At 37.7% G+C, this 24,331-nt stretch overlaps 1 protein-coding gene across 5 annotated transcripts in view; it reads right to left on the reverse strand.

Moving 5' to 3' along the window:
• The window catches only part of pcdh11 (protocadherin 11), a 183,302-nt gene that overhangs the window by 95,879 nt on the left and 63,092 nt on the right, over positions 1-24,331 (reverse strand). The window lies entirely within an intron of this gene.

Below are 24,331 nucleotides of genomic sequence, written 5' to 3' on the forward strand. Positions count from 1 at the left end.
ACCACCAAGGGAGATAACATGCTGTGCTACTCAGCCTCCAACAACTATATTTCAGCACTGTTCAAAAGTAGGTAGAATGTCCCCAAACATTCGGAAACCCAGTCTTGCACAGACTGTAATATGTGTGATGACTGACTATAGATTTTTTTTATGAGAAAGTAGTGTACAGTCTTTGCTACACTACAAGTAGCATTCATCATAAATATTTCATAGACAGATGGACAGGTTTTATACAAACAAAAATAGCTTTGACAATTATTTGCAATATATATCTATCTTCACCTTTTGAGAAAACTAGAGAGAAGTGGTCTCAGCACCTACTCTGTAGTGAATCGTGCTTACTGGGTGCAGTACTGTCTAGCTATATATCAAGACTTCAGCAATCTACAATTAGGGCTTTTTAGTAAATTTAAATTTAACATTCCAGTTTTGTGTAAATTTCTCCCACAGACAAATAAAATGTGAAATGTATAAGAACTGAGGTGGTATTATTATTATTGTTATTATGACACTTGTGCAGTTAGTGAGTTTTCATGGTCGCCCTCTGCCTTAAGTGAGGCCTTTTGCTGGAGACTCACAGCCATAAAGGAGGCAAAGCACCAGCATTGCATTTTTAAAAAACAAAACTATTATGACTGAATTCAGGTCTCTTAGTCTCGAAATTCAAAGTTCAGCTCAGGTTGATTTTGAAGAAAGCACAATCATTTACCTACTTACTACACATATGGGTTGACAGTCAGACAAATCTGAAGCCCTTTTTCTCAGTTTCAGTCTCACCGTAGTTACAGCGTAGTTACTTTGTATCGCAGCTCAAAGAACTTTGCTTTTTTAAGACCTAGTAACACAGTTCCAGTCATGTCTTTCTGAAAGGTAAATTCTCTCTCTTTTTGCCCCAGCTATTTATCTGTACTTTCCTTTTTTACTTAATTTTCAACAAGCTTTCCAGTCTGAACAAAAGCTTCCCCAGAGCTACCCCCATTGCTGGCTGTGTTGGCGTAGCTGTTTGTAGGATGCTATCATGAGTTGATTGCAAAATGAAATCCATCCATCTTACATCCATCTTCACTTATCCTGGTCAGCATAGTGGGGGGGGGGGGGTTCTTTTTTAAATAATGACTTTCTTCATACAACCTTTTCAAAGAGGTTAGGTTTGTGAGCTATTCTGGATGCTTCTGACTGATGCACATTATGTCTTATCTCAGCCACTGAACTCTAGTTTTTCAAAACCATTGGTGTTTGTTTTCAAAGCATGTTTTGCACACTGGAATCTGCATCAGCTTTCAATCTCTGACTGCTCACGTTGTCTGATCTGGCTGACGTCTGTGTGGTGTGTTGCACCTTCCATGAATGATCAATGATGTGGATATTCAGAGAATCCCTATTTTTCACCATTGTCCCGGTCTAGTCTTGTCAAACTACCCACGGTTATAGCACTAATGCAGATATCTGTTTTCCATTGTTATATGGGCTAGGTTATGAGTATTATTAATAGAAAAAAAACTTTTAAACATAATAAATTGGCAAGCCGTATAACTAAAAATAAACATTTGTCAAATTTGTAAAGCATAGTAAATGAAGAAATAAGTTTAAAATCATATTAAAAATATTGTTTCATTACATAACGCTATCATGCAGCATTTTTCTTATAGAATTATGTGAAATTTAATCAATCTAAGCAGTTAAAAAGATTACTTGATACAACAATGTTTGCCTCATACAAATATTTCCCTCCTTTCCCCTTTTTCCAGGGGGGTTGCTGGCAAGGATGATGCAATCACATGCAATTTAGAGACTCCTTAATGCTTGTAGAAGCTACTGCAGGCAATTTAAAATAAATATATAAATGAATAAATAAATTAGAAAAACTAAATGCATATTTTAGCTTTACAACATTTAAAAATAGAATATCTGCCATGTGTGCTTTTTTCAGCTAAGATATAACACTTGTTTTCTGATCACTACATTTAACAGAAATTACAGTGATTTATTAATGTGTTAACCTGAAAAATCTGAGTTTTATAATTATATAACATAACATTATAAATCTGTAATTATAAAATATGATGTGGCTTCAATGTGTGGTATATTATAGGTATGTTATGGGCAATGCATGGAACCATATGCCATTATACTATATGTATTATTATTATTATTATTATTATTATTATTATTATTATTATTATTATTATTACATAATGCTCTACTACAGATATCATTGGATGCACTTCCTCCAGTCAGCTTAAACAACCCTCACTGGGAGATGCCTGCAGAATACTGAATGACATAATCTCCACTGGTGTAAAGACCCTGACTAAAACAAAAATGCTTTGGTTACAAAGTATCTATGGGTCCTCTAAGCTATTTGTAGTCCTCAAGTGCATGATAATAGAAAGGAATTCCAGTCATGGTGAGATCATTGACGTAAATCTCCAAATAATATTCATCCGTCCATCCATTTTCTGTACCCACTTGTCATACTTAGGGTCACGGGGTTCAGAGCCTATCCTGGAAGCTCTGGGTGCAACACAGCAAAAAAAACCAGGGTGGGGTGTGAACCCATCGCAGGGCACACACACCATTCACACCTACGGGCAGTTTGGTAACTCCTACTCACCTGAGCATGTTTTTGTACTGTGGGGGGACCAAAGTACCTGGAGGAAACCCCACGATGACACGGGGAGAACATGCAAACTCCACACACATGGAGCCATGGCGGAGACTCGAACCCGGGTCCCAGGTAACAGTGTTGACCACAGCACCACTCCACCAGCCCCTCCAAATAATATGTTTTTAATGAATTACTAACTTTGACTCAAGTAGTAGAAATCTCAATTAAAAAGAAATTAATGAAGTTAATTAGCAAGCTGTAAAACGTCTCAGTCACCTGAAAATTCTTTCAGTGACCAACACCATGCTTTTCTTAAAACTTATTTTATCTAAAGACAGCTCAACAAATAATATGTTCAATCTTAATATATTAAAAAATGTGTCCACTTCCTTTCAATATCCAAATTGAAGAATTTCCAGTATCTGAGTAGGGCTATCTGCACCGAAAAAACATATTTATCTTACACAGCTAAATTACACAAAACTAATCAAAAACATGTTTTGTTGCCTATGGAACAGTCTGAATGTAATGCACGATATCTATGCAGATATTTAAAGAGCAAAACTACCATATATGGCACCAAAACATCAAATAATATACACATTCATTGACAAGTTGGTGCAGGAATAGCTGTCTAAATATGTGTTAATGTAAAGGATCATGATTGTACTATGAACGTCATGCACATCATCGTCTTCCACAAGCGCTTGTGTAGTTGTTCACCATTATTATTTACAGTATTACTAAAATTGAACCAACACCAAATACACTGAGTGGCTACTTTAAAAGGTATAGATGGCTAGTATGAGGTAGAACTTGCGTTTGCCTCCTTCACAGAAGCCATTCTGTACTGCTGTTAAACTGACCTATTGTATTATTATTGTTATTATTATTATTATTATTATTATCATTTTGAATTTGTCCCCTTACTGTAAGCTTTAACAAGTTTGGCCACACTCCTTTGACTTCTATAATCAGCAAGGTCTTTACAGCCCCAGAAAAGCCATTGACTGGTGTTTATGTTAATCACGCCATTATCTGTAAACTCTAGACACTGTAGCCAGTGAAATGCCCAAGGAGATGGGATCTAAGATGCTGGAGCTGCCACATATGCCAGCAATAATCACATCACAAAATTTCTTGTATCAGGCGTCTTAGCCATTTAGTGCTTGGCCGCCCAGTAAATGAGCCCCTTGACCCTGTCTGAATGCTGTATGTTTATGATTTACTGTGTGGAGGAGCTGGCAGAATATACTGTGCAGAATATGAGCTGATATGTGCTGTAATTGTAACCACCTAGAAACAAATATAAAGTACCCAGATGCGTTCCATATTCCCCTAAACCAGTACGTGTCCAGTTTGGTCCTGACTGGCAGAGAAACTAAAGGAACAGAGTAGCATTAACGTGAGAATAAGAGTCACTGATAGCTGCAAGGAGCATGTTTGCTAAGACACATTAGCATGTTCTGTTCAGCACACACCAGGTGGAGCAGCTATCCGTGGCTAATGCCAACTTGGTATCACATCCTCAGACAAGAGTCTCTTTCAGGCATGGCGGGAGCCTCACAGGAGCATGCTGGCGCATTGGCAATAGGAGGCGGGAGGCTCCAGCAACATTATCCACACATACAATGAGACTTTATGCTGTCTACTTCCTGGCTGATGCTCCAAGTGCTTGACATTGACTAAACAGCATTCCCGTCACACCGCCTCCTGATCCATCCCCAATGCTCCCTATACTGTGTAGAAATAAATGGTGACATTTCTCACTCTATGGATGAACACATTCTTTCCATGTCTCCTTAAAGTTTTTGATGATGTGCATAGGCTGCTTTAGCCTATAAAAATATACATTGCATGTGACTCACATTGCCAGAGGGACATTAGAATAAGACAATAGATGACAGCTGTTGCAATTTCTATATATAGTGCATATACTGTATGTATATAACGTATTTGCGTTTCACAGATTTTGCGTGTATTTGCATACATTTCACGTATGTTGTTCAACAAAAACACAATATTTGATCAAAAAAGGACCTGAGTATAAATACAATTATGATAGGTCTTTAATTAAGTCGACACACTTCATGTTTTTATGTCAAAAACTAGTAGCCTTGTAGGATTTTAGGCAACCTGCTTTATTACCGTCCACAGCAAATAAATGAAAGGCAAACATTTGTTAAATCTAAGTGATACATGATTTACGTATTTTATAAATAGGCCTAAATAGATACACTAGTCTGTGTAAATTTAGACTGGCTGACACCAGGATGTGCTCTGTTTAGTTCTTGTATTCAATCCTTTTTATATTAAGAAGTGCAACTACAAATATATTATAGATGTTTTGAAATCTACAAGAATATCTATATAATCATGGCGATACCAGTGTGGACTGATATTAGGAGGAGAGTGATTTACATAAAGATGGGCTTCACCATGCCTTGCTTTAGATATAGCGCAGTAGCCAGAAAGCCACAGAACAAAGACGACAGCCCCTGCACTGGGAAACAGCCTCGCTGCTTGTAACACTATTCTCTTTATAGGGTTTGTTATTGTAGCTTGCAGTCTGACGTGTCAGGGGACTGCTTGTAGTGAAAATCCTTGGTTGCTTGATGTATGGTTAACAGCCTATATTCCAAGGGTGTTCTCAAGAACAAAGCAATATATTTCTTTCTATGATCTAGGTCTGTCATCATTGGAAAGCAGCAATTGTTGTTTCCATTATTATTACCTGGATCATTGTCAATTTGGCAGGTGAAAAAAAGGACGACATGAGAATGACATGAAGAGTGACATGACCGGTACTTTGACTCTGTGTTTTCTGGATATGTGGTTTGTTTAGCATCTATTTTCGGATACATTTTAAGGATGCTGCATGGTGTATGCCCCTTATCACCCCCCTATCAGTGTGCCTTGCCAGATTTTTGATACTTGACTTCTTGACCATTGTTGTCATGCATTAGAGTGCACTTAAGTGAGCTCATTGCTTTCCCCATGCATATTTGTGCTCTGTAATCACTTTACTTACAACTGAAAACAAGCCACGTCTGTTAAATTAAACATACAAGTCATTGTAATAATGAAACTCATTCAAATTTTTATTGAATCGATGTGTACCTTCTGTCAGAGAACAACAGAGAACAAAAGACACACAGATATTCATAGTACATTGGTGCAATATATCCTGTAATTCAATGCTGTATATTTTTTCAGTTGTCATTTTGATCAAAACGAACATGAATGTGCATGTAAATGTGCTGTAAATTGCCTTTCATTAGTTTCAGAATGCAGTGACTGGCATATGTTGCATACTGACAGAGTAATTTCTTCCTTCAAATGCATACGGCGCATTTTGCTCCCTGCTGGGTACAAATGAGACGACTGCGACAGAGTGTAGTGTAAGGACATGTGAGACAGCGTGAATTATTGTAAATCTATGTTATTGCTGAAGTCCTATGTACCCGTGTACAAGCTGAACACTGCTAGCATGGCAATTAGATATAGTGTCCCCTAGTTCCCCAAGTAAATTAGATAAATGTACCAGTAATGCTGCTTCTGCTACATATGTTATCTTGATTAACAATATATGGCACTTAGGCAACATTGTTAACAATAATCAATGCATTCCTAAGAAGTGAACTACCCTATCTGTTTAAATTATGAAAATCAGTAAAAATTCTAAGCTGTATTCCATTCATACCACAGGAAAAATATTAAAATAATCAGCCATAACATTAAAACCACCTGCCTAATATTGTGCAGGTCCCCCTCGTGGCGCCAAATCAGCTCTGACCCATCAAGTCCTGATCTCCACAAGACCACTGAAGGTGCCCTGAGGTATCTGGCACCAAGACGTTAGGAGCAGATCTGTTGTGTCCTGTAAATTTGCAAGGTGGGTCCTCCATGGCTCAGACTTTGTCCAGCACATCCCACAGATGCTCCTACAAATTGAGTTCTGGGGATTTTGGAGGCCAAGTCAACACCTTGAACTCCTTTTCATGTTCCTTAGACCATTCCTGAACATCTTTTGCAGTTGCCATGAAACGGTGTACTTGGTCTACAACAATATGTGGGTAGATTGAACGTGTAAATGTAACATCCACATGAATGGCAGGACTGAAGGTTTCCCAGCAGAACACTGCCCAGAGCATCACACTGCCTCTGCTGGTTTGTCTTCTTCCCATAACACATCCTAGTTCCATCTCTTTCCCGGGCGGGTTAGCGATGCTCGCGCACCTGGCTGCCCACATGATGTAACAGAAAAAGTGAGTCACAGGACCAGGCCACCTTCGCCCATTGCTACATGGCCCAGTTCTGAGGCTCACATACCCATTGTGGCAGAGATGTACCGATCCGATATTCGGGATCGGTAACAGCACTGAGCAATACCTTTCAGATGGATCGGGTATCAGCCATATGTGACCGATCCATTTCCAATATTTACTTATTTAGTTTTCGTGTTAAATGGATTTGTATAATCTATTGCATGACAGCTCTTTCCCATTTTAGATGTGTTTTTGTGGCATTCAAGCTGAATGCTAGTGCTGCCACTCAGTTTTATGCCACTCAGTGGGTGCGAGTGCAGTGACTTCCAGCTGCTGCGACCATGTGACATCATATGGATAAACTTTGTAATAGGAGTAACGTAGAAGCATCAGATAAGTGGGTAACGATCTGGAAGTATTTTATGCTTTTAATAACAAGTAGTAACACAGTGATTTGCAATCTATGTAAAGAGAAAGCTCTGAGAGGTGGAAGTAGCGTTTAGTGGAAAACCCCACTAAACAAAATGCACGCAATTGTGCGGGACAATGCGAGTAAAATGAAAAAACAATAGATGATTCGGAGTTGCTAGCTTGGGCTGTTTTGCGCACTCGCTACAGCTTTTGATAGATGAGGGTCCGATATGGCAACAAAGTTTAAGTGACACTGTTGCCATTGGGAAAAAATTGTGGGGCATTTTAAGCATTCACCACTTGCGTGTACTATCTTGGATGATTGAACTGCTAACTGTAAATGCCTCAAAAACGCTTAAAACAAGATGTACAAACAAGGTGGAACACTTCTATTGATAATATTAAAGTAAAAAGTGAAAAAAAATGTGGTTCAGCCCATACTTATATTGTGGGCACTTTCGACAGTGGACAAGAGTTAGCATGGGCAGTCTGACTGGTCTGTGGACACGCAGTCCCATACGCAGCAAGCTACAATGCATTGTGTGTTCTGACAGCTTTTTATAATAACCAGCATTATTTTAGCAATTTGTTCTACAGTCACTCTCCTGTGGGATCAGACCAGACGGGCTAGTCATCAATGACCCTTAGGTGCCCATGACCCCATCAGCGATCCACTGATTAGCCTTCCTTGGGCCACTTTCGGTAGGTGCCGTCAGCTGAATACCAGAAACACCCCACCAGACCATTTTGGAGGTGCTCTGACCCAGTCGTCTAGCCATCACAATTTGGGCCTTGTCAAAATCGCTCAGATCCTTATGCAAGCAAATTCTTCCTGCTTCCAGCACGTCAACTTCAAAAACTAACTGTTCCCTTCCCTTATATATAATGAGACCCTTGATATGTGCCATTCCAATGAGATAATCAATGTCATTCACTTCACCTGTTAGTGATTTTAAAATTCAGTACGTGTGTGTGTGTGTGCGTCATGCAGTACACACATTCTTTGAATATGCAAAAAATAAAAAAAATGCATGTTTCAACCTTTTTTTCCTTGTTATTCCTTCTGCCTTCTTTTTTAGTTGGCACCTTGCTAAAGCTCACTCTTGTTGCCAGCATGGCTGAGATAATAGCTGTGAGATGTTCGCATCCGAGCAGCACCAGGAAACTGGGCCAAGTGTCACAAACACTCTAACGCTTAGACAAAAGGGCTTCTGCCAGGTGCCAAAACCTCGGACTCCCAAGGCAGAGAAACCAGCTTTGCAGAACTTATCATTTGCCATAGAGCGCTCTCCACTGCCGATGATATAATTAACACTGAGTACAGTGTGGAAAACGAAAAAGAAAAATGCGATTCAGCAATCATTTCAAAAATAGTTAAATTAGGTTAATTATTTTGCGCCCTTCTCATAATAGATGGGCCAGAGTCCTTAAAAATGTTTGCAACATAAAAGACTACCCATTGCACCTAATTCAAAATTGTATTTATTTATTTATTTTTAGCATCGTTATTGTTATAGCACTGTTATTGCCATCACTTATGTCACTATGTACAGATTTGGCTAATTGTTGTCAAAGTATTTTTAAAATAAACTTCACAATTAAGGAACATAAAATTGATCAAATTATCCAATTTGGTCTTTAATAGATTACTGCATTAAAAAAAATCATGGTAGTGACATCATAAGACCTACATCATAATACCTACATCATAAGACCTACATCATAAGACCTACTCATGTTCTATTTCATCAGTGAAACACCGTCACCTACCCAGTGCTTTTCTTTTCACAGCCAAACAGCTCCTCTCTTTTTCGTTATTATAGTTCGTGTTGCTGCGCTTATCCCTACCCACACCCTGCCATTCCACAACACACAGACCTCAATACAGCTGTCCTTCTCTGTGTTACATAATGCCGTGAGTGCAGAGCCTCTCTAATACATTTACTGTAAATACTGTAAAATGGAAGGCTGAATTTAAAAATTCAGTCAACCTGTCTGTCCATCCATCCATCTTCTGGAACCATTTATCGTATTCAGGGCTGCAGGGGGTCCAGAGCCTATCCTAGAGGCTATGGGCACAAGGCAGGGAACAACCAAGGATGGGGCACCAACCCATTGCAAGGCATGCACACACACACACACGATCGCAATTAACCTCTGAATGTTTTTAGACTGGGGCGGGGGCAGTACTGGGGGAAATCCCAGTACAACATGGGGAGAACATGCAAAACTCCACACACATATGCCAGATTTAAACACTCGTCCCAGAGGTGAGATGCAACTGTGCTAACCACTGCACCACCATGCCGCCCCCACAGCCTGCCTGTCTGTGGGGATTTTGTGTTAGCTTTCGGTGACATGTCCCATCACCATGTCATGTATAATAATAGCTATTAGTAATATTCATCCACCTTCCAATCATTTTTCCTGGTTAAAGTCATGGGAGACCAGGGAGCCTATAGCAGATAACACAGCACACAAGGCTGTGGTGATCTATGCAAGGGCCACATATATACATATGCAATAACACTCTATGGGACGTTTAGAGACACCTTTTATCTTACTGCATCACTTTGGAAACCAAAGTACCAACACAACAAGGAAAGACCATGCAAACTCCACATCCATAGAGCAGAGGCAGGACTCATTAGAGTGGATCAGTTAAAATAGATTTTTCTCCGATTATGATCATCATGTGCCTTCATTGTCAGTTGTTTTTTTTTTCTCTGCAAATTTCACTAGATTGGAATGGAAGCTAAATTTTATCAATGTCAGAAAAGTCATATAGAAGGAAGCTCCGAATGGAATTTTGCATCTATGGCTGGCACAAGAACACAATGTATATTGCAGAATCAGGTTGAAATTAACTGTATATTTTACATTTATTATATGGAATTAGTGGAAACCTGTAGATATTAAGATGGGAAAGTTTATTCCCCAGTTACTACCAGTGCTATTTTTGTACTTGTTACTTTAATAATCGGCACAACATGAATTTAATTCATACTGTATCTTTCTTTTGTCCAGAGGAACAGGATTCATGTGGAATTTTACCCACTCCCCACACAGAACTGCTTCAACTCTGTGACATTTTTGAAATAGCAGGCATGAATTGGTGTAGCCCTAACAGCTCAATGCACTTTAGTCATAGACTTTGAGGAGGCCAACCTGAAATAGAACTTCCCATGTTCTGTTTTATTCATGTAGACTGGCTAAACTGTTTTGGGCATCGCTTCTGCATGCCAGGTGTGCTTCATCTCACAGAAGAATGGGCTGACATTTTCTTGTAGAACTCTCTGGTACTGACCTGAAGTCTAGAGACTGTGTGCTGACAACTTTACATTCGTGGTAAAGGGCAAGGCTAGATTTATATAGTTCTGGAATTGCCCAAAGTATTTCGACAGAAGGAATTAAGACTTTGAACTATTCATGCTTTTTAATCAATTAATAATGAGTGTATAACATTTAAAATATGCCATATAACAATTTGTTATCTGGTTAGCCACAATTGTGCTAATCTTTACCACAAAATTAGGAAAATTAAATTCCCTGTGGCTGAGTCGAATGTAATGTAGGAATATGTTGTCGAAATGTTTAACCATGCTGTAACATTTTTTCGGGGGTATTTATAAACAAAACAAGCCCAAAAAGGCAATATTACTTAAAAAAAATCTTAACGACACTTGATAGTGGTATAATATGTCATGATGATATTCATTTATTTACTGTGAGTAAATAAGCAATTCTATTTAAATAAGTCTTCTTAAAGTTAATATATTTATTACAATGTTATTTATGTTGTGAATGTTAAGCAAACACACAATACAAGTAACATTATTGTTATTTTTCACACATGGATTACATTTGTCATTGGCGTATGAACTCTGCCCCAGAGGACTGTGGGAAAGGGGCCAACGTCCTGTCTTGTCAGTTTGAACAAACACCGACGATACACTTTGCCATCTGCCTTGTTTTTAACCTTCCGTTTATGCTGTTTACACACCTTGCACTTTGCCTCTGTGTCATACTCATATGAATTGATGAATAATAACGAATTCAACATCTAATATTAAATTGTTTATCTTTCTTAGTAACTATACATATGCAATATACATAGTATATTGATATACATATATGTAAATACCGTATAACATTGATCTTCTCTTTATCAAGTATATCTTCTGTACATCTTTGCCAGGCAACAAAGGGCATAAGACTGGGGTAGACTGTGAAAGAAATGCCAGTTTACCAGCAGGCAGATATGTACAATCTTGCAATATGAGAAATGTATAGATACAAGTGGACCTAAAAGTGCATAGTTGTACCATAGGAGAGTACAGTATCAGAATCAAGAGCGTAGGCAGACCCAGGTACAATGCGGTGGCCAGAGTAGACCTAATGATTTTACTGGGGGGGGGGGGCAATGGGGCATTATTTTGCTGATGGGAGGAACGGGGTTAATTATCTCCTGATCCAGCGCGGGGGGGTTGGATTAATCTCACAATCCAGCTGGGCATTTAAACGTTCCATATTTCGTTTAAATTTTTTGGTGATGGGTGGTAATTGAGGTGGACACATATTTACTAGGGGGCCCATGGTCACCCCTTGTCACCCCTGCCCCCGATCAGAATAAGCAGAAAAAAATAATAATAACAAAATGCAAGCATCACACACAGTCATAATTTAAAAAATAAAATACATTTCTTGAGATTTAGAGTTTCCAAGCTGTTTACTAAATTGGCTTTGCTGCTTCCTATGTATTTGGCCATGATAAGCAGTTAAAAGATGGGAGGATGGATAAATGGATGGATGGTTCCTATGTATCTTACGCAATCAACATCTGAGATTAAATTAATGTGCAAAGTGTTGGAAGCTATATTTCTCTTCAAAAAGATGATGGAAAAAAAGCTAAGAGCTTCATAGCCTCTATCCATTCTCAGTATGACATGCATCACTCATTCTTGACAAACACAAAGTACTGCTCCACCCACACAATTTGAACAAAGAAAGATTAACCTACTCATGAGGTGATGGGTTATGGAGTTATCACACTGCAAAGAGATGTATATTCTCACCTTTTCTTAGTCACACCTCTGGACTATTGTACACTACAGTAAAGGTTTTCATCGGGTACAGTGGAGGAGTGTAAAGTTTATCAGGCATAATGCAATTGATCAGATAAACTTTCCGAGATGTTAAAGGTCACCCATTGCTTGCAGCATTCCAGGACTGTCCTTTGTGGTCAGCATTTTTCAGAGCTAAAATGAGGCAAATATATTGATTTGTGTAAAACTGAGCAAAAAAAAAAAAATGATAAACTCTTATTTATTCATTTGTTTTAAAAAAAGATAATGCAACAGACTATTATTTAAAGTCATTAAAATCCATGATAACAGTTCCTGCATAACAGTGCACATCAATTTAAGCCATATGTTTTCAGCGTGTTCAAGGTACAATGACATCTCCCACTTAAAAAAAAACAAAACAAAAGTTTTAAAACATTATTCACATCTGTTTTTACAAAACGGATGTCTTATTCATTACATATTCCCATCAGTAAAATATGCATAAGAACATATTTTGGTAATTTTAAAAATATGTCAATGGTCCTATGACTTTCAAACAAGTAAATGGTCAGACTACAGAAAGTTATTTTTTTTTCACACTGCACTGCTGTTTCTGTTTTTGTATGTGTGTGTGTGATGTGTCCATCCATCCATCCATCTATCTATCTACACACACACACACACACACACACACACTCATGTGTCGCTTAATGATGGGGTGTGATTATGAGAAATGTGGTGAGGTGATTTTGTCTTTGCGTGCTGATTATAAAGTGTACTTACACAAACCTCTACGCTGCAGCCTACTACACACCTAGCAGGGGCCTTGCGAGATTTTGGGCCCCACATATAATATCTGCCCCCCCCAGTCTAGACCATTCCAGTGATTTTCCTAATTTTCTAGGGCCCCTGTCACCTAGGGGCTCCTGGAATCGCCCTAACTTTCCCCCGCCTACAGTAAAGTTCTATTTTGTTTTTTTACTCTTCAGATAGAGTACATTTTAAAATAACGATTAAAAAGGTAGGTCTGTTTACACCAGCATCACCACACACATGCGTGTTTAGATGGTTGTTTAAATTTCTTCATCCAACATATAATAATAATAATAATAATAAATAGTATTAAATATTAATAATAATAAAAAGAAAGCAGAAGCTTCCTTGAGATAAATAAATACTATAAAGACAGCCTGACACTGTATGTATGATGGATTTTCAGGGACTGCCAGAATATCAATCAGGAGTTCTATCTATCTGTCTAAAACCCCGGGTCATATCTCCATGACCCATTTCATGTATTAATAAATGTATATATATATATATATATATATATATATATATATGTCAGAAAATGGTAATAAGTGTACATTTGCATGTTGTGGAGTGGGGGCTCTGAGGCTAGGGAAGGTTGCTGGTTCCAATCCCCTGAATGCCCAGAGTGATCCTACTCCATTGGGCACTTGAGCATGGCCCTTAACTTGCAATTGCTTCATCCTGGGCATGATGTTAATCTACATCTAGCCCCATCAGGAGGTCCTCCAACTTACAGGGAAAAACTTGGAGGTTGGTGGCAGGATTGGCACTCCAGCCACATAAAAAAAAAAACCTCACACTGGTCCATTCAGACTAGTGTGGTGCTGAGGTATCACCTGCCATGTGGCTGCACTCAGGTTCGCATCCCTGAGGTGGTTTATCATGTGGTCGGTGGGGCAATGCACTGTAGTCAGGGCCTGCTCCTTACCTACCTCTCTCTCTACATGAGGCTTATATGACTGTCAAGTGGGTCTTAAACCTAACATACAATATTCAATAGTAATAATTTATTTAAATACTGGCATTTTCATTTATTTTATTTGTTTATTTATAGGCAAAGAACAGTATAGGGTTTCGAAAGTATCATTTTGTCATTTCTATACAGACCAATTCATAATCACCATCTAGCTTAGGTGGAAAGTGATAAACTGAGTAAAATCGATTTTAAAAATATATATATATAATTTATAAGAAGGAAATTCATTCACCTTTTTATTTAAATTTGAGGAAGTTTTATACATCCGGTTAAAATTCCATCCAGCACTTCCCCAATCTGTTTTCTAAGATTTTACAGCTGAAATATCATTACAATTTTTTTTTCATGGAGAGCCCTAACTACAGTAAATTTTGGCCTGTTTTATTTGCTCAAAATAATCCAATGTATAATTGCATACTGTATTACAATGGGAATACTAATTGTGTTGTGGTGTGAAAAAAAATGCATGTAATTCTTATGCAAATTCATAGGAAAAATAGTCACAATACCAATAACGCATTGTGCACATCCTTGCTGTACAGCATAAAATTCCAGACTAATTGCATATTCCCAAATTGCAACTCTGTCTTACATGAAGTTCGCTACAACTTTGTGCTGAAGCAGAACTATCAGGAATGTCCTGACACTTATGCATGCCTCAGACAGCAGAAGTGGGCCAGCAAGGCAGAATGGGTGGGCTGCTGATGATGCATGCAAGCACACACACACACACACACACACACACACACACACACGTTGGTCTTCGTATCTAATTGGGTACCATCCATTAATTTCTATGGGAAAAACCCTAATTCCAATCACGACACCCCTAACCTCTACCCATCACTAACTTTAACCATAAGTAACCAACCCAAATAGAAGACATGTGGCATTTTTTCTTTTTTGATTGCATTCACAGATTTTTATAAAACTGAGATTATCCAAATCGGGACCTCAAAAGATATCCCCAAAAGTAGGGAAATTTCAGGTTTTACTACACTTTGGGGACAATTTGGTCCTCAAATGTGATCTATGTAACCCCCCCCCCCCCCCCCCCCACACACACACACACACACATAGGTTTAATTATATCTTGTGGGGACTCTCCATTCATTTCTATGGTGAAAACTCTAATCTCAACATGATTACCTTAACCCAGGGGTGGGTAATCTTATCTGCAAAGGGCCAGTGTGTATGTGGCTTTTTGGGATAACCTTTAGGGCTGCTGTTCAAACCCAGGTGTGAGGACTCTTCATCCAATCAGTCCTCTAATTAGTAATCTAGTAGCAAGAACCCACATACACAGCGGCCCTTTCTGGATGATATTGCCCACCCCTGCCTTAACCAATACCCAGCCCTAACCTTAACCATAAGTACCCAAACAAAATATGAGACTTTTGTGGCATTTTTAGTTTTTTGATTGCACTCACAGATCTTTGCTTGGACCTGAGAATTTGTCCCCAGAGTGTCAAAAAACAGATTTTTATTACATTGTGGGGGACATTTGGTCCCCACAAAGTAATATAAACCTAATGCACAAACACAGGAATGTATATGGACAAGAGACAGTGATCATTTTGCACTCTTTAACTCGGCTTTGCCCTCAGGAAACAAGACTCTCCCATTTCCACCCATCATCTTCGTGAAAAATCTAGAAGTATACCCCCCCTACCTCCACCCCAGAATAGTAGAGCATAAAAAGTGCCCACCCCCGGGCTGGGTTCTTCAAGAGGGCAGGACATGGGTGGAGAGAAGTGTACAATGGTGTACTGAAGTGCTCATTAAAGGTCTGCAGAGCCACACTCCAGGGCCAGCAGTTAAGGGCTGAGGAGCTCATTACCAGGTCCTCCAAGGTCCTACGAAGATTAGAGATGGACGTGAAGAAGGCTGGCAGATTAACCTTAATCAGAGACACCTGTTGCCATCCTTCCCTCCTCCTCATCTTCATGATTGTAATTAGACTAATATTGGCGTTGCAAGCACTCAGCTTGAATTTAAATCCTATACAGCAATACAGTTCTCGGATGATGCTACTAGATATGAATTTTAATCATTTTCTGTATTTTTTAAAAATACATTCTACATTCAATGAACAGAGTGGAATTTAGCTTTTATTTGTCTGCATATTTTCCTGACAAAATAATATAATTTAATATCTATTACATAATTTGTCTACTTGATACAGTTTTCCAAGAATACACATATTCCTATGATATATGATACATATTTAATAAATGTTATTAATGTGTTGTTATTTTAATTAACTTTAATATGAGGCAATACCAAGAAGTGGGAGAAGATAAATCAAATGAATGAATCCATTAATATTATTTACCATTTCCTTATTGTTCAATCAACAATTCCAATATACCAGTCATGTCAGTGGTGGTATAATACCCTAGTTTGGAGCATGTTACAACTGCATGCTGACATTTCTCATCACTGATTCATATGCAACAAGAGAGTGGGAGGTGATTTCAAGTGTGAGGATATTGTTTCATTCATAGCTTGGAATGAACAGGAAGTTGAGAAGGTTGAAATGAATGAACTAGAGATTTACCTCTGTTGGCAGAAGCTTCTGTAAGATTGTGAGTTGCATTTTCTTTGCATATAATTAGACGATAGTCGTCAGTAAAAGGAGAAAAAGAGAAATTGGCCCTCTACACCTGTCATGTGTTGGCCCAGAATAAGTCAAGCTATAGAAGAGCAGACGGCTGTGCAGTAATGTGCCTCGAGACTGTTTTGACTGTTTTTGTACAGCAGCTTGCGATAAAAAAGGAAGTTGCATATTTTTAAAATACTTCGTCCTCTGATGTATTCAATTTCCAATTACTTTATTTTTTAAAAATGTATGGTATACACACACTATATAACTTATAACATATATAAGTTATAACGTCATTTTTGCTTTGATTGAGTTAACACATCCAATATTGTTACCAAAATGAGAAAATAGTATGAGCATAGATTTTAATAAAGACAAATCATATTCTTTCCTAGCTATAAACAATACAACAGTTTAGGTTGTGACATTACACAGAATCCCAAAATTCTAAGATAAAATCAGATCTATACCTATACAGTACACATATACATATTTGATTGTAGATTGTATATATATATATATATATATATACTGTTTTGATTTTATTTGATTTAATTTTATATACACGTATATGGTTGTCCTGTCTGGTATGAACCAACAGAATGGCTTCTGTGGCACAAATGGCAAATAATAGTTCAGATGATTGTATGCCTTGAAGAAATGGAAGAAGGTCACCTAGTCCAATGAATCCCATCTTCTGTGGCATCGTATTTCATATGGATAGTGGGATATGTGTCAAGCATCTGCCTGATGCATTGAACCAAGAAGTCCAATTTGTGGCTACAAAGCCTCATATGCAACAGGACTCTGTGCACCGTGTGTCATAACACAGTACTCTCCTGACCATCATCATAATTATCTTCCATTTGTGCCACAGGAACCCTTATCTTGGTTTGTGCCAGATACATGATAGCTTTCATTGACATCTTGCGTTGACAAGTCTCTGCTGCCTTAACAGCCACTTGGTGGTTCATGGTCCTTCCCTCCTCAGACCACTCTCAGTAGGTATTCACCCCAGCTGACTGTGAGCACCCCACAAGCCTTGCCATCTTAGAGAAAGTCTGATGCAGTTGTCTGGCCATAATGATTCAACCTTGGACAAAGTTACTCAGACCTTTATCCCTGCCCAGTTCTTCTGCTTACTATGAATACCGAATGTTAGCTAACACTCTGATATATCCCAGACCTTGACATACACTGTTTTTACAAGATGGTTTACGTTATTCACTTCACATGGGGGTGGTCATAATGTTTTGGATCATTGATGTATATAATATATCATATAAAAACATGTAATATAAATATAAATGAACTCCTGATTTCCCATATTTTCCCCCCAGGATGCAGTGCAAGTTTCGAGAATATTTTAAGACACTTGATGAACTTTTCACTGAAAAATGTGCAGGATATGTCTTTGCAAATTATTATATATATATATGAAACAAGTGGTCAAGCATTCAAGCCATTTCATATGGCCAACATAAAATTACCTTAATTAGTTGATACTGCTTTACATTGACAGCACATATATGATACCTTTATAATGTATTAGTAGAATATTCAGTGCAGATTCCTAATGCATTCCTAATGCATTCATAGAATATTCATAAGCAGAATGTAAGTATACCGTAACATCCTAACAAACAGCTGTAATATACATTAATACCAAACATTATATGAGAATAACAAATTTCATAATTGTACAATCAAGTTTGTTATTAATGTATATGGAAACTGTTAAAGTACGGTAGGTATACTTACATACTGCTTATTAATGTAATATGAATGCATTATGAAGGCATGGGCATAAATTATGGGGGGATGGAGGGTTGTAACCCCTTCCCAATAATCAAAACCAGCCAAAACCAACCCCTGGACTCCTTTAAATTGGTGGAGACGTCAACCCCCTCAATGATCAACCCAAAGTTATGCCCTTGTATGAAGTTGCACTGAATGTTTTATGAATGCTTTATAAAGGCATTATGAAGCTACAGTTAATGTAAAGCATTACCAATTAGTTTTTATGCAAGTGTCCTCTGATTGTGCGTAATATGTATTTTCTCTCACAATTTCAGAAATAAAGCCTCATTTCTGTGGATGCATAGAATATAAGAATCAGCTATGAGACAGAAGATATTTAAAGCAAGAAAGGTAGTGCAAATTTCACCAAAAGAATGCCACATGCAGTGCAAATGTGACAGGCTTCAACAAAATACCATGCTGCCTACAGTCATGTGAAAAAAAAAGGTGTATAGTTTTACATATCAGGACATAAAAAAATCATCTGGTCCTTATCAGGTTCTAAAATTATTTAAATCCAACCTCAGCTGTAAAACAAAATACAATAGATTCCACTGTGTTATTATTTATTTAACAAAAATGAAGCCAAAATGGAGAAGCCATGTGTAGAAAAATATACCCCATGATTCAATAGCTTGTAGAATCACCTTTGGCAGCAATAACATGAAATAAGCATTTTTCTGTATGATTTTATCAGTCTCTCACATGGTTGTGTAGGAATTTTGGCCCACTCTTCTTTATAAAGTAATATATATAGCCCCTGTTCATTGAGGTTTGCAGACATTCATTTATGCACAGCTCTCTTAAGGTCCCGCCACAGCATTTCAATCAGGTTGAGGTCTGGACTTTGACTGAGCCACTGCAACACCTTGAACCTTTTCTTTTTCAGCCATTCTGTTGTGGATTTGCTGGTGTGCTTGGGATCATTGTCCTGTTGCATGACCCAATATCAGCCAAGCTTTAGGTGTCAGACAGATGGTTTCACATTTGACTTTGGTATACATAGGAGTTCATGGTCGACTCAATGACTGCAAGATGCTGTGGCTGCAAAACAAGCCCAAATCATCAGCCTCCACCACCAGGCTTGACAGTTGCTATGAGGTGTTCGGATACACTTTGGTTTTTGCCAAATGTGGCGCTGTCCTTTATGGCCAAACATCTCCACTTTGGTCTTATCTGTCCACATGACATTGTTCCAGAAGTCTTGTGGTTTGTTCAGATGCAACTTTGCAAGCCAAAGCCATGCTGCCATGTTCTTTTTAGAGAGAAGAGGCTTTCTCCTGGCAGCCCGTCCAAACAAGCCATACTTGTTCAGTCTCTCTCTAATCTGTCATGAACTTTACCATTTAACATACTAATTGAGGCCTGTAGAGTCTGAGATGTAGCTCCTGGATCTTGTGCAGTTTCTCTGAGCATTGCACGGTCTGACCCGGGGGTGAATTTGCTGGGACGTCCACTCCTGTGAACATTGGCAACAGGGTTGAATGTTTTCCACTTGTGAATAATCTTTGTTACGGTATAACGATGGACTTCAAATTGACCTTATAATCCTTCTTAGATTTATGAACAGCAACAATTGTTTTTCTAAGATCACTGCTGATGTCTTTCCTCCTCAGCTTTGTGTTAACACACACCTGAATGCTCCAGAACAGCAGACTGCCAAAACTTCTGCTTTTATAGAGGTGGCCACACTTACTGATGAACAATTAACCAAATGCATTTGATTATCAGCACCTAGTTACTACTTTCCCTCCTAATTGCTATGGAAGTAAGTGTCTACTTAATGTTTAACACACTGCTTCTGTACTTAGGCTTATTTTTTGTTCAATTAAAAATGACACGGTGTATTATGTAATGTGTTCATCTGAGGCTGTATTTACCCAATTTTAAGACTTGCTATGGGGAAGATGACTTTTTATTATATCCGTAAAACCATATAACTGAATGAGAGTGTGATTTCTTTTTCACATCACTGTACCCACACAGTTGTGCACTAGGGTTGTACAATTGCTCCCACCAGAGACTGTGAGCAAATGCGAAATTCCATCAAACCAAATTTTAGCAGTACAAGGTATAGCAACAAAAATTCTATACTGTGCTTACTGAATGGATCTTCTGCTCTATTTAAATATCCTTTTAATTTCGAGTCTATCAAGTTAAATAATTGAAAGGTCAAAGTTAGGCTAGACAGGATATGCATACAGGCTGGTTAGAAAAATGAACAGAAAAACCCAATTGCTCATCAAGCAATTAAAGTCTTTATTTTTATAAAGGCTACTCTGCATTTAAGCTTTACTATATGTATAGCTGACAAAATTATAGCCCTACGATTAAATTATACTAAAGAAATGGTATAAATCTCTATTGTTCTTGGTCTGTAGGTATTGAATCCGACTGCACCACAAAATGTGTTACAGTTCAAAACCAAAATACTTATGACATCTGTGGTATTGCCTTGCACATACAATGGATGTTCTTTGTGGGTAATCAGTGTTGACATGACTCTTAGGGAATTGCAATAACTGCATGAGATTCTTTGTGAGCAAGAAACAGGGCTGGTTTGTATGGTGATAGTGAGTGGCTTTCCTCTACCTTTTCTTTAAAGGCCCATCTCTGCTCACTGAACTGCATTTCCTCAACATAAACCATCTTACCCAAGGCTGGAAGTCAAGGTCCACTGCCCAGCAATATCCCTGATTACCTTCATTAAACTCTGTGTATGTCCAATGGAGTCTGTATAGCCTAACACTATTCTTATACCTCTCCATTCTCCAGCTCTTCCTCTTACTATAAACACTTTACAGGTCCATGGGAGGACAGTAAATCAATCCAGTGCAATCTTTCTCCTTCAAAGCATCCTAGTTTAGTCAACACTTTTTTTCCCCAGCAATTTTCACTGAGCAATCCAGGAGTGATTGGTGCGGAAAAACTTAAAACAGCCAGAAGCTTTGAGAAAATTAATGTTCCTAAAAAAGCCATTGCATACTTATAGATGAGGAATTAATTTATCCAGCTGGAATGCAGAACAAAGCACAAGTATGACACGTTTCCTTATTATTAATCTCCTTTAGTCAAACTGCAGGAATGAACCTCATATATTCTTATATGTATATAAGTGATCACAGTTGGTTCATTGAAATTAAATATGTTATGAAAGTACCCTACAATCAAGTTAATAATTCATATCCTATCCAATTAAAAACCAGGATCAGTACAAAAGAAATTTTTCAAATGAGTTAATGTTTGTGCTTAAATTTATATGTATAATATCTAGAATTCATCCTATTTCATTTCGTTTATGTTCTTAATGCACTTAAAATTCACAAAAAATATATACTAATATCTGGGAATGTATGTCAGTAAATTCTCCCTGTTATGACTGTTCCCGCAATGTCCCATTTCATGCGATCCCTTACTGAAGGCAAATAAAAATAATTGTTTGTTATTTACAAATGGAGAGGGCTGGCAAACACCAGTATATCCCCATTCGGAAATGCAGTCATTCTCACAGGTGTCTCTGCCTTCGCCAGACCAGCTATAAGTAAAATATATATTCCAGACTGTAATAAAATGGCAATGCCAACACCTGAACAAATCTGACAGACAGGCCCAAGATTTTCATGCGGGGTGGCAACACATATAAGGCTGGGTGATATGGACCAGAAATCATATCTCTACACTTTTAGGTAGAATAGGGATACACAATATTTTTATCTCAGTATGTTCTATGAAATAGGCTAAATGTTTCATTTTAAGTCAAAGCCATTTGTATCGGGAATACTACTATTAGAACAGCGTGTTAAAAACAAAATGAAAATATTGTACGGGATATCCTTCCCTGTTTGCAAATACACACTACCAGTCAAAAGTTTTCGCACACACTGAGATTTTCTCCATTTGCATGTTAAGTGCTTTACATTTACTAAAAATATACTCAGCATTCTTTGCTTTTGACTGGTACTGTACATCTATAACTATACAATATAGACATTTTCATTACAGCAAAGAGTATCAAAATAAAGAAAAATATGCCTATATCTGTATTACATGGTTATAATAAAACTGCCTCAACATAAACCCTTTAGACTCTGCTATGTCTACCAACAGCAGTAATAGCCAGTTTATGAGATCTTAATAACCTTTAATAATCTTAAAACACAAGGAAACTATTCATGAACAAGAAATAAACAAAAAGCTAAAACCTGTTTTGCAAATGCCATTAAAAACAGAAGTCTGACAACCATCGAAAGTACCCTTTACAAGTGAAAAAAAAATCCTCATTTTCAGTTATTATAATAAAACAAACATTGCAAATTACAATATTTTTAACCTGTAAGCTGTTTGTTGATATTTTAAACAAAATTAATCAAATAATGATGATTCTTCACTTTTCCTTCTTTGAACTTCTCCATGAGGCGCTAACTGAATGGGTTTGATTTTAGCTGTAGACTCTGGGAGTTTGACCGAAATGTTTGACCGAAACAGGAAGGAATACTATTGTTTTTTCTTAAAAATCTTTTATAGAGCCCTAATTTTAATGCACAGTGAAAGTATATCGATATAAAGGGTATTGTGTCATCCAATATCTAGTTTTGAAAACATATCGATATACCACCCGGCCCTAGGAGAAGGTAAAGGTTGGTGAGGGAGGTTATTTGTTTTGGGATTAACTCCTTTATTAGACAATAAAATTGAAATAAAAGACAGAGTCCTTAGTGGCTGGTGCTGGGGGAGGGGCATAGGCTCATTTGGGGGGGGGGGGGGGGGCATGGCCTGCAAATCGGCCCCCCATGATGCCGACTCAGGTATGTGTGAGTGGTTTCTCTGATCACCTGTCTTTTTTATTCAGTGTAGATATTGCAGATGCTTTACATTTAATTCTCACGTCCCACATAGTTTAATTCCAGGATAATCAGTTTTTCTTTTATTATCACATACTATAATTCATTTTTTAGATATTTAGTTGTAGAAGATGGATGGATGATGTTATCTTCATTAAATGTGATGGTGGTTTTTATTCTATTTATAAGTATTTATTTGGTATATACCGTATATGTAAAATACATATTACTTCCATCCACCTTTCAACCACTTTTTCAATACAGGGTATAAATATATACACCTTCATATGATGTGGAATATGATTATTGCAATATTACATTATTTAGAAATCTTGCACCGAATATTAATATTGTAGAAAATGTCAAGATATCATGAGTAAAGGCAATATTTCTAAGACCACAGTTCCATAATCAAATGTGACTGAAAAGTCAACCTTTGACAGAATCCACGAGTGTTTGTGTTTGAGATATGGTCAGTATGTCTTGGCCAGAAGGGGATTCACAGGACATTTATAAACTAAAAAAGACAATTTCACAAAATTATGATTCTTTCCAACAACAGTTTAATTCATGTTTTTCCTGTTTTAAGAAATAAAAATTTAGCTGTGGTTATTGTGTATTTAATGAAGATTACAGAACTCATAATAACGCTGAAGGGCATTAAAGTATCCTTTCACTTGTTGAACTTGCACTGAAATGAGATGCAAAGTCCAGGAGTTTTTAAGTTTATCTAAGTAATCAAATTTTAGCAGAAGAAAATAAACAAATAGTACAGTCTGGCAACTACATTATGAATGACATATGGTAAAAACTGCCTCCTGCTTCCATGTCTGTAACAGTCTGTATGATCTCTTCTGACCAGTTCGGCATGATGACACTGCAGCTCTCACCACAAAAGGTAGCACGAAGACGAAAAAGATCAAGAAGATATTTGTAAGATCAA

Source organism: Paramormyrops kingsleyae, chromosome 10, assembly GCF_048594095.1.
Source record: "Paramormyrops kingsleyae isolate MSU_618 chromosome 10, PKINGS_0.4, whole genome shotgun sequence".
NCBI classification, from domain to species: Eukaryota; Metazoa; Chordata; class Actinopteri; order Osteoglossiformes; family Mormyridae; genus Paramormyrops; species Paramormyrops kingsleyae.